Source organism: Panicum virgatum, chromosome 4K (genome assembly GCF_016808335.1).
Source record: "Panicum virgatum strain AP13 chromosome 4K, P.virgatum_v5, whole genome shotgun sequence".
NCBI classification, from domain to species: Eukaryota; Viridiplantae; Streptophyta; class Magnoliopsida; order Poales; family Poaceae; genus Panicum; species Panicum virgatum.
In genome coordinates this window covers 20,840,537-20,849,051 of record NC_053139.1, presented here as the reverse complement: position 1 = coordinate 20,849,051, position 8,515 = coordinate 20,840,537, and the positions used below count along the sequence as shown (strand labels likewise).

The following is an 8,515-nucleotide window of genomic DNA, read 5'->3' as shown; positions in this document are numbered from 1 at the left end:
GTTGGCGACATCCGGCCCTCTTGCGTGAAGCTTCATGATGCGCTCGAGGTACTCTTGCAGAGTCATGCTTGCTTGCTTCAAATTATGGAAGTCGCATGATGTGACTTCATCGGGCCTTACGGCCCGGAAACTCGCGCGTAGTTCTAAGCGAAGCTGATTCCATGACAATATGCTTCCCGAGGGGATGTGTGTATACCATCGCTGGGCCAGGCCCCGTAACGCGAGGACGAGTGCCTTCGCCTTACACGTGGTGCCTTCTCCCGCTGCTTCTATGGTGGCTTCATACTTGAGCAGGAACTCTTCGGGGTTTGATTCACCGTTGAACTGGGGTAACACTGCTGGGTTGAGGCGATGAGGCCATTGTATCTCCTCCAGTTCTTTGGATAATGGTGTTCTGAGGCCATGATGTTGCCGGCTTCGCTGATAGCCCCTTCGGTAGCCCGCTTTGCCATCCAATTCGGCGTGGTCAGAGTTCTCTTCGATTGGTATGATTGTTGGGCGGATCCTTGGCAGCGCCTGTTGCTGTGGGTTGGTCGTTGCTGTCTCCCTTGGTGGTTGCGGCGGTGCTTGCATTTTCTCAAGCATGAGCCATTGTTCTCGCAGCTTCTTCTGTATCGCTCTGCAGCGAAGCTCCACCTCTTTCAGCTTGTTGTATTGCTCGTGTCGCTCAGCTTCAGTTAGCATGGTTTCCTTCCCCTTCGCTCTTGTTATCATCTATCTCTCTGAAGGCCCTACTTCCAAGGCCTTTTGCTGGGTCCTTTGTACTTCTTTGAGGCGAGCGTCGATGCGTCGCATCGCCGTGATATCTTCGGCAGAGATGCCGAGGTCGAGCAAGTTGACTTCGAGCTGGCCGTCTGCAATGGTGTCGACGGAGGTGTCATTGCTATTAGTTCCGTTGGCTTGTGGTGCTGCAGCTTCGTCCTGCAAAGGTGTCGTTGTGGTTCCCTTCTTCTTCGTCGCCGCCATGTGGTATATCGAACCGACGGGTGGGCGCCAAACTGTGGTGGAGTGTGTCTCCGGGACGGACGAACACTACAACAGTAAGGAAGAGGGCACCAAGAGAAGAGGAATGCGTACAAGTGAACACGTAGGCTACGGACAACCACGGACAACCGTGCGGTATTCTCTCTCTCTATTCAAAAGAATGTCCCTCATCAATGCTCATTACAGGGGTATTTATAGGCGGCGTTTCACCTTCCAAGTGTAAATACTACTCTGAGCCTCTACAACGGTCATATTTCAGGAATATTTTTGGACTCACGCGTAATTTCCCTGTTACAACTGCGAGTGGATTACAGCTCAGACGGGCCCCACTGTTTAGGGCAACCCTCTTCGCGACGATCAGCCTCGACGCATCCTCCGAAGACTTCTTATTCTTCGCAAGGCGTCTCAAGCACCTCGCCGGCGCGCCGGTACTCCTTCGGTGCAACATCCGAAGACCCTCACCCTCACGTTCTTTGCTTGACCTTCGCTTCAGCTCGCACATCGTCTGGTCTTCGCGTACCCTTCGGCGAGCAGGCCGAAGGTGGTGTCCCCAACACCACCGACGCATCTGGATGCCGGCAGGCCGCGCCTGGACGCTGTCGGGCCCGCCGCGGGAGGCCGCAACCACGCCGTGGCGCCTGGCCGCCGCTGATCCGCCCCTGCGGGTCCCGTGGCGCCTGGCCGCCGGGCTTCGCTTGCACGGCCGGAGGCCGCCCGCCGCCGCCTCGTGAAGCTGCTAGGAGGAAGGACGCCGCGGATCCCCTGCCCGGAGCCGGAGACGTAGGAGGCGGCCGGCATGCAGAGGAAAGCGACCGGCGATGCGATCTCCTCCGGCTCGCGGCACTGGGGGACCCGCGCCATCTCCGCCTCGCCCATCTTCCGCGCCACCTCCGGGTCCAGCTTCACGCCGCTGCTGCTGACAATGTTTGTCCGGACGCCACCCGGCGCGACGCAGTTGACGCGCACATTGTCCTTGGCCCACTCAACGGCGAGGCTCCGGGTGACCTGGTTCATGGCGGCCTTGGTCGTCGCGTACACGGACATTGCCAGGTAGGAGACAATCCCGCCGACGGAGGAGACGTTGACGACGCTGCTGGGGTCGCCGCCGCCGCAACGAGGAGTGGATGCGCGAGCTGCGCGAGGTGGTAGCAGGACTCGAGGTTGGTGGCCATGAGGCGCGCGTAGTCCTCCGCCGTGGTCTCCGTGGTGAGCTGGAACATGGTCTGCCCGGCGTTGTTGACGAGGATGTCGAGCCGGCCGCCCAGCTCCTCCCGCGCCGCGGCCACGAGCCGCTCCCGGTCGGCGTGCACCGTGACGTCGCAGGCGGTCCCCGTGACGCGCGCGAGGCGACCGTCAGCGCCCCACTGGTGCAGGCACTCCTGCAGGTCGGGGTCGCCGCAGGCGCAGGTGTGCACGCGCACCCCGAACCCCGCGAGCTCGTCCACGATGGCGCGCCTGCAGGCCGAAGCATCATCAATATATAATAATAATCTGGCGATCGCAACGACGTAACAAGTGAGTATATCAACTCACCCGATCCCCTTGCTCCCTCCAGTGACGAGCGCCGCCTTGCCGGCCACGCTCCACCGCTCCTCCCTGCGCCGGCCGCTCGCCGCCATAGCCAGCTAGCTTGTGTTTTGGTGATCTGGGGCAGAAGATGAATGGATCGTTGTCCATGATCTCCTGACAGGTATATATCGCATTCGTGAGCATGATGATGGTGGGCGGTGGCAATCCACTGATTCAATTCATTCAAATACAGGGGCAAGCAGTGTAGGGGATCCGTGGCGTCCTTCCTCCTAGCGGCTTCACGAGGCGGTGGCGGCCGACCTCCGGCCGCGCAAGCGAAGCCCAGCGGCCTCAAGCAGCGGTGGCCCGGCGGCCGCCAAGCGCCACGGCACGGCGGCGGCCTCCCGCGGCGGGCCCGGCGGCGTCCAGGAGCGGCCTGCCGGCGTCCAGACGTGGTGTCGGCCAGGCGCGGCGGCGGCAATCTTCTTCCCCGGAGCGCGGGCGGCCGCGAGCGATGGAGGATTTGCGGCGCCGACGCGACCGCGCACGAGTGGCGCCGTCCGTCCGCTCCGTTCCATTCCATCCGTTAGCGCCTGGTTAGGGAAGATTGGCCTGCGGGTGGGCCCAATCGGAGGAGTCGTTGGATTCGTGTTTGAGGGCTCAAATGCAGCCAATGTCACATTGTGACCTCCCAACCCAATGTCACCCAATCTGGATCCGCTGAGGACATGGTCGCTGCAGCAGGTCGCGCGTCGGTGCAGGAGCAGCGCTCTTCGTCTCAAGCCGAAGGGGATGCCACCGGGGCTGGCCGAAGCTTGCGCGACAGCCATACAGCCGAAGCTCCGCGCCAAGTGGGTGAAGGGCGTGCAGCCGAAGGTCCACGCCAGTTGGGCATGACCGAAGAGGTTTTGTGCTGCTGTGAGACCAAAAGGGACAGGCGGCCGAAGGCCGCTGGTCAGGTTCGACGAAGGGGAAGAAACCCGGCTCTTCCGTGTGGTACACATGAGCTTTGGTTTCGTGCCAACCCCACGGTGGGCGCCAACCTGTTGGGGAGAAAATTCTGTCAAACAGTGAGAGGGGAGGAGGGTATCGATGACACAGATATGAGTTCAACTCCAGAGAGGGAGAGATAGACCCCCTTTGACCTTTTGGGTCATCTATATATATATAGGAGGGGAGGAATGTGGCACTTTGCCTCCTCCGGCCCCCTGAAGAGTACATAATTTACATTTAGACCTTTGGGCCTTCACAATCAACCCATTTAGTTATATGGACTGGATTATTTCCCCAACACTCCCTATTCTAGGGACTCTGGTAGGGGCTCTGCTGGTGATAGTTTTTTAGCTCTCAGCCCCTACTCTAAAAGTAGAGACCTAAATAGGGACCGTGCTGGAGTTTCTCTAACAATACGCTTCGGTTAGGGGCTTAGGGCTCAACGTGCCAGCTCGCTCGGCGCCTTGGCTCAGCTCGGTTTAACTTGTACCCAAACAAGCTAGCTCTTCTCAGCTCGTTAATAAAACGAGCAAAAATATTTGTTCGGCTCGGCTCGTTAATAGTTCGAGCTAACTGATTAGGCTCGCGAGCTACATGTAAATTTGATATTACAACTATAATATATCTGCAGCTAACCGGTGGCCCGAGATGGAATGCGTGTGCCCTTTTGCCGACTTGCTCCCATTGCCAACATGCCATAGCCCATAGGTGTTCGTCACTGTGGCTAGCCGCCAGCGGCTGGCGATTTTGGGCATGCATCCATTTGTAGATGCGTTTGCAACTCACAAGGTACTGAACAGTCTTTGCAACTCGCAAGGAATTGAACTGTCTTATGAATCGAGAAGAGAGGAGGAAAGACAAACAGAAATTAATTAGGAAGCTGGAGGTACTTTAGGTTTGGAGGCTGAGCAAATTAGGTCCTCTTGGCTCTCTTATACTCTGAAGCTCGTTTAGCTCGTGAGCAGCTCACGAGTTGGCTCGAGCCAGCTCGTTAGTGAAATGAGCAAAAATAGCGGCTCAGCTCGTTAAAAATTTCATCAAGTCGAGCCGAGCCAGTTCGCGAGTTTCCAGCTCGGCGTCCAGCACTAGTTTCAGTCGACATCCTACTCCGCACGCTTTCCCAATGGTTGCGTGCCCGCTTACCGGCACCGTCAATAGCGTACCGGAAATTTTGCAGGGTTTCATGCCTTCGAATCTAAAGCGTCTGCTTGGTATGTCATGCCTGCAGTCCGGGGAGATCATACCTCTCGAACGCTCATTAGCAAACGCCAATGCCATGATATTAATTGATAATTTATTAATCTATTTCTAATACGCAGAATGCAAACACCAACGTGACACGACGGCGCGGTTACTGTCGTGTGTATACTAGTATAGTGCTTGCGGGTAATATAAATTTTACCTAAATTTATATGAGATTATCAATTTTATGATCTTTCACTCCGTGTACAAATCGTACCATGATCACACGAAATATTGATTGTCCATGTTTTGATTGGGATGCCGATTGATTTGTTCGGGTTTCGATTAGAATTTTGATTAATTTATTTCTGATTAGGATACCGATTGACGGACCGTAGAATCATTGATTGCTTTAGAAATAGTAGAGATAGAGATATGTTGGTTCGATCTCGTGGAAGGAGTATGGGAAGTGAGGGACAGCGTTGTATATTAAGTTAGAAATAGTATCTTTCGAACAAATGAGTAGTTTGTTATTAATTACTTTTCACTCATTTTTTATCCAATTAAGTTTTGACATGGTAAAGACGGGATAAGTGAGTGAAAAACTTCACTTCTTCAGTAAGAACTTACCAGCGGCGATAAACAAGAAAAAACCCAGTGAAATGTCAACAATCACTTTATTTTCAGTACGGCTCATAGTCTTAGATAATATTGCTAATGCTCACCAATTCCCCCTTGTAAGGACGTACGTGGGAGGAGGCGGGGTTAGCAAATTCAAGACACCACTATAAAAACGATTTGTAGAACGTTTAGATTTCTTTCCAGAGGCATGTCAAAATGTAACTCACTCCTACAAAAGAAACAAGACTATTGTAGCAATATTTTCAGAGTGGGTCATCCCCTCACCCGCCCCTAAAAATATTTGAAAAAGTAAAATCTCTACTAATATCTTGTTCAATTTTGAAGATATCCAAAACATATTCTGCCTCAATGAACTGCGCATTGAAATGGTTAGACTCTAGAGCATGTAAATACCTCATCAATATTAATATCTTGGATATTATGGTCTAAAATACTTTATATGCATATAACAAATAGCCATATATTATGTTCTACATGTTGCAAACAAATGATGCAAGGCCTTTAAATAGAGGATCCGGTACCTTGACACTGTAGCTATTTTCGAATCAGGCAAGCCGGGCCAAGTTAGTGGAAGGACAACGATGACATGATAAAAAGATCGCTCCCGGCGAGTGCTGGAACAATGCTGACAATCTGGAGGAGCGAGGACCGATGCTCTCCCGCGACTTTAACATCGGTGTTCATATGTTGCAGGAGCTTCACAAGCACACCAGGTACCAATGAAGCCATTGTCGTAACTCAAGAGCATCGAACACAATTTCACAATGAAGCCATAAAGAGGGTTACGGCCTACATATTGGCTCTCATGCAACGATGGCAAGATATGAATTCATAGTTGCGTCATACAACATCAAGTAAGTCTAATTTCAATCATTTGATACAATAAACACCTGATCTGATCCATGCCTAAAAATCGTATATAATATTTTTACAGAAATCACTGGATTGTTTTCCTACTGTAACACTCGGTGTTTAAATTCAACGGTCAAAAATTAAAACTGGGTTAAGATCAGTTCAGACCGATCCGACCGGTACCCACGGCCGGTCAGACCGGTGCTCTGCTCCGGCGTGCAGGGCACGCATCACGGCGTGCCATGCATCGCGTGTCGACACCAGCGAACGACGCTATTGCCACGCGCTGGCCATCCTCGGTGGGCGCACGTGCTAGGGGGGGTGGCAGCCAAAGGCCGGACACCACCACCGCACGACCATGCTGGGCCCATACCGGCAACCGCCATGCGCCGGCCTCCCAGGGGCGGGCCTCCCCTCTTTTCCGGCCATCCTCGGTGTATTGGCCGTCCTCATTCATTCCCCCAAGCCAACGACAACTCCCTTCCTTCTCCTCTCTCGCTTATCTTCATCTTCTACCTTCAAACGCAAGAACAGAGCTAGCAGACCACCCCTTGCGATCCAAAATCCGGCCACCAATCCTCCATGGATTCCAAATCCACCGCACCCGAAGCTCACTCACCTCCCTAACTTCCTCCTCAACCCCTCCAATCATAGCCCCAACCCTCACCTCGCCAGGAATCGAAGGTGCTCTGGCCGCTAGTCACCAGTGCGCCCGAGGTCCACCTCGACGTCGAACTCTCACCTCCGGCCACCATTTCGTCCACCCAGAAGCTCAAATTGACTGTAAGCTATCTCCTAAAGATGATGCTCTCCGTGTTCCGCCACGTCCATGTTATTTCCACGCTCGTTCCCACGCCTCACCGCTGGTCGTCGCCACCTCCATGCCGCCGGCCATGCTTGACTCCATTTTGTCGTGCACATCAACCATGGATGGTTGTGACACATCCCATATGACGTGTACGTGCCACTCTTCATTGCCGGTGCGCTCGCCACCGACAAAAACGGTGGGAGCCGCGCACCACTGCACGCACTAGTCTAGTTTACTATGACCGGTCCAACCTGTGCAACGAACCGGTCTGACCGATAGTGACCCGGATACTTCGGGTATGTGTGCGGATACTCCGGACATTAGTGACCCGGATACTCCGGGTATTTACCCGGATACTCCAGGGTTGCTGGAGATTTTGGCTTATGGGCGTAGTTTGATGTAAACCATTAGCATTTATACTTGGAAATTGGTTATTTTGTAATGAGAAAATTGTATCTGCATTGACGCATATCCTATGCATGCATGTAGAAACTGCAGCCGAGGAAGTCGTGTACGAGGTGATCGCGGAACCGCAGGAGCATCCGAAGCAAACCCAGGAAGAGATTCCCAAGAATTGGCGCAAGGTCCAGTTGGCCCTAGCGCTGAGCAACAGCCCACAGGCAAGCCTCGGAGCATAACCCCTAATTTAAAATTATGCAATGTTATTAATTAAATATTTGTGCATTAAGTTATAGGAATTGAATGAAACCACTGATGCATAATCCTTAGGTTTCATGGGTCTGATACTAGTATGTGTAGGTCGATAGCGCCGCCAAACCCTTATATTTCCTTCCAAACCGCTGACATTCTTCACATCCTTTATAATATCTAAAATAATCTGAAATCATGGAAGGCCAATAAAAACCGGCTCTCCTAAGCAACCACTTTATTTTAGGAGCCGATTGATGAGTACCACAAATGCCCTCATGAACTTCCCCCATAGCAACTTTGGCCTGATTCGAGTCTAGACAATTGAGAAGTAAATCTTTGGCGGTTCGACGATAAAGCACATTGTCAATCAAAACATATTTGAACGCTGCACGCCGAATATTCCTCTCTGTACCACGACCAGGATCTTTGAGATAGGATATTATAGGAGTCCTCCAATCGCAAACTTCGGCCCCCTTTGCAGCCGAATCAGCGCTTCCAGCCGTCTGGGCGGTCAGACTGGTTGATGCAATCGGTCGGACCGGTTTGTCCAGAACCTGCAACTCGGCTTTGATTCGCATCGGTTTTCTAATGTTGAAATTTTTCTTTCCAATATTGTAACCAGATGCTTGCTGAGCCAGAGCATTAGCCTGTCCATTCTCTTGTCTTGGCAAATGTCTTATAACAAATTCATCAGAAATGATGTCGAGGCATTTATCAAGATATGCATTTAATGAACCGTTATAATATTGGCATACAATGGATACTTGCTGCACAACGAGAAGCGAATCACTAAAAGCTTCAGCATGCTTCATGCCCATGAATTGCAAAATCTCCAAGCCAAATAAAAGTGCCTCATATTCAACTTGATTATTTGTACAATATTCCTCTAATCGG

General features: G+C 52.2%; 1 pseudogene; it reads right to left on the bottom strand.

Annotated features, from left to right (window-relative positions):
* Positions 1–1,093: 1,093 nt before the first annotated feature.
* On the bottom strand, positions 1,094–2,603 carry LOC120702011 (annotated as a pseudogene).
* Between the last annotated feature and the right edge of the window lie 5,912 nt (positions 2,604–8,515).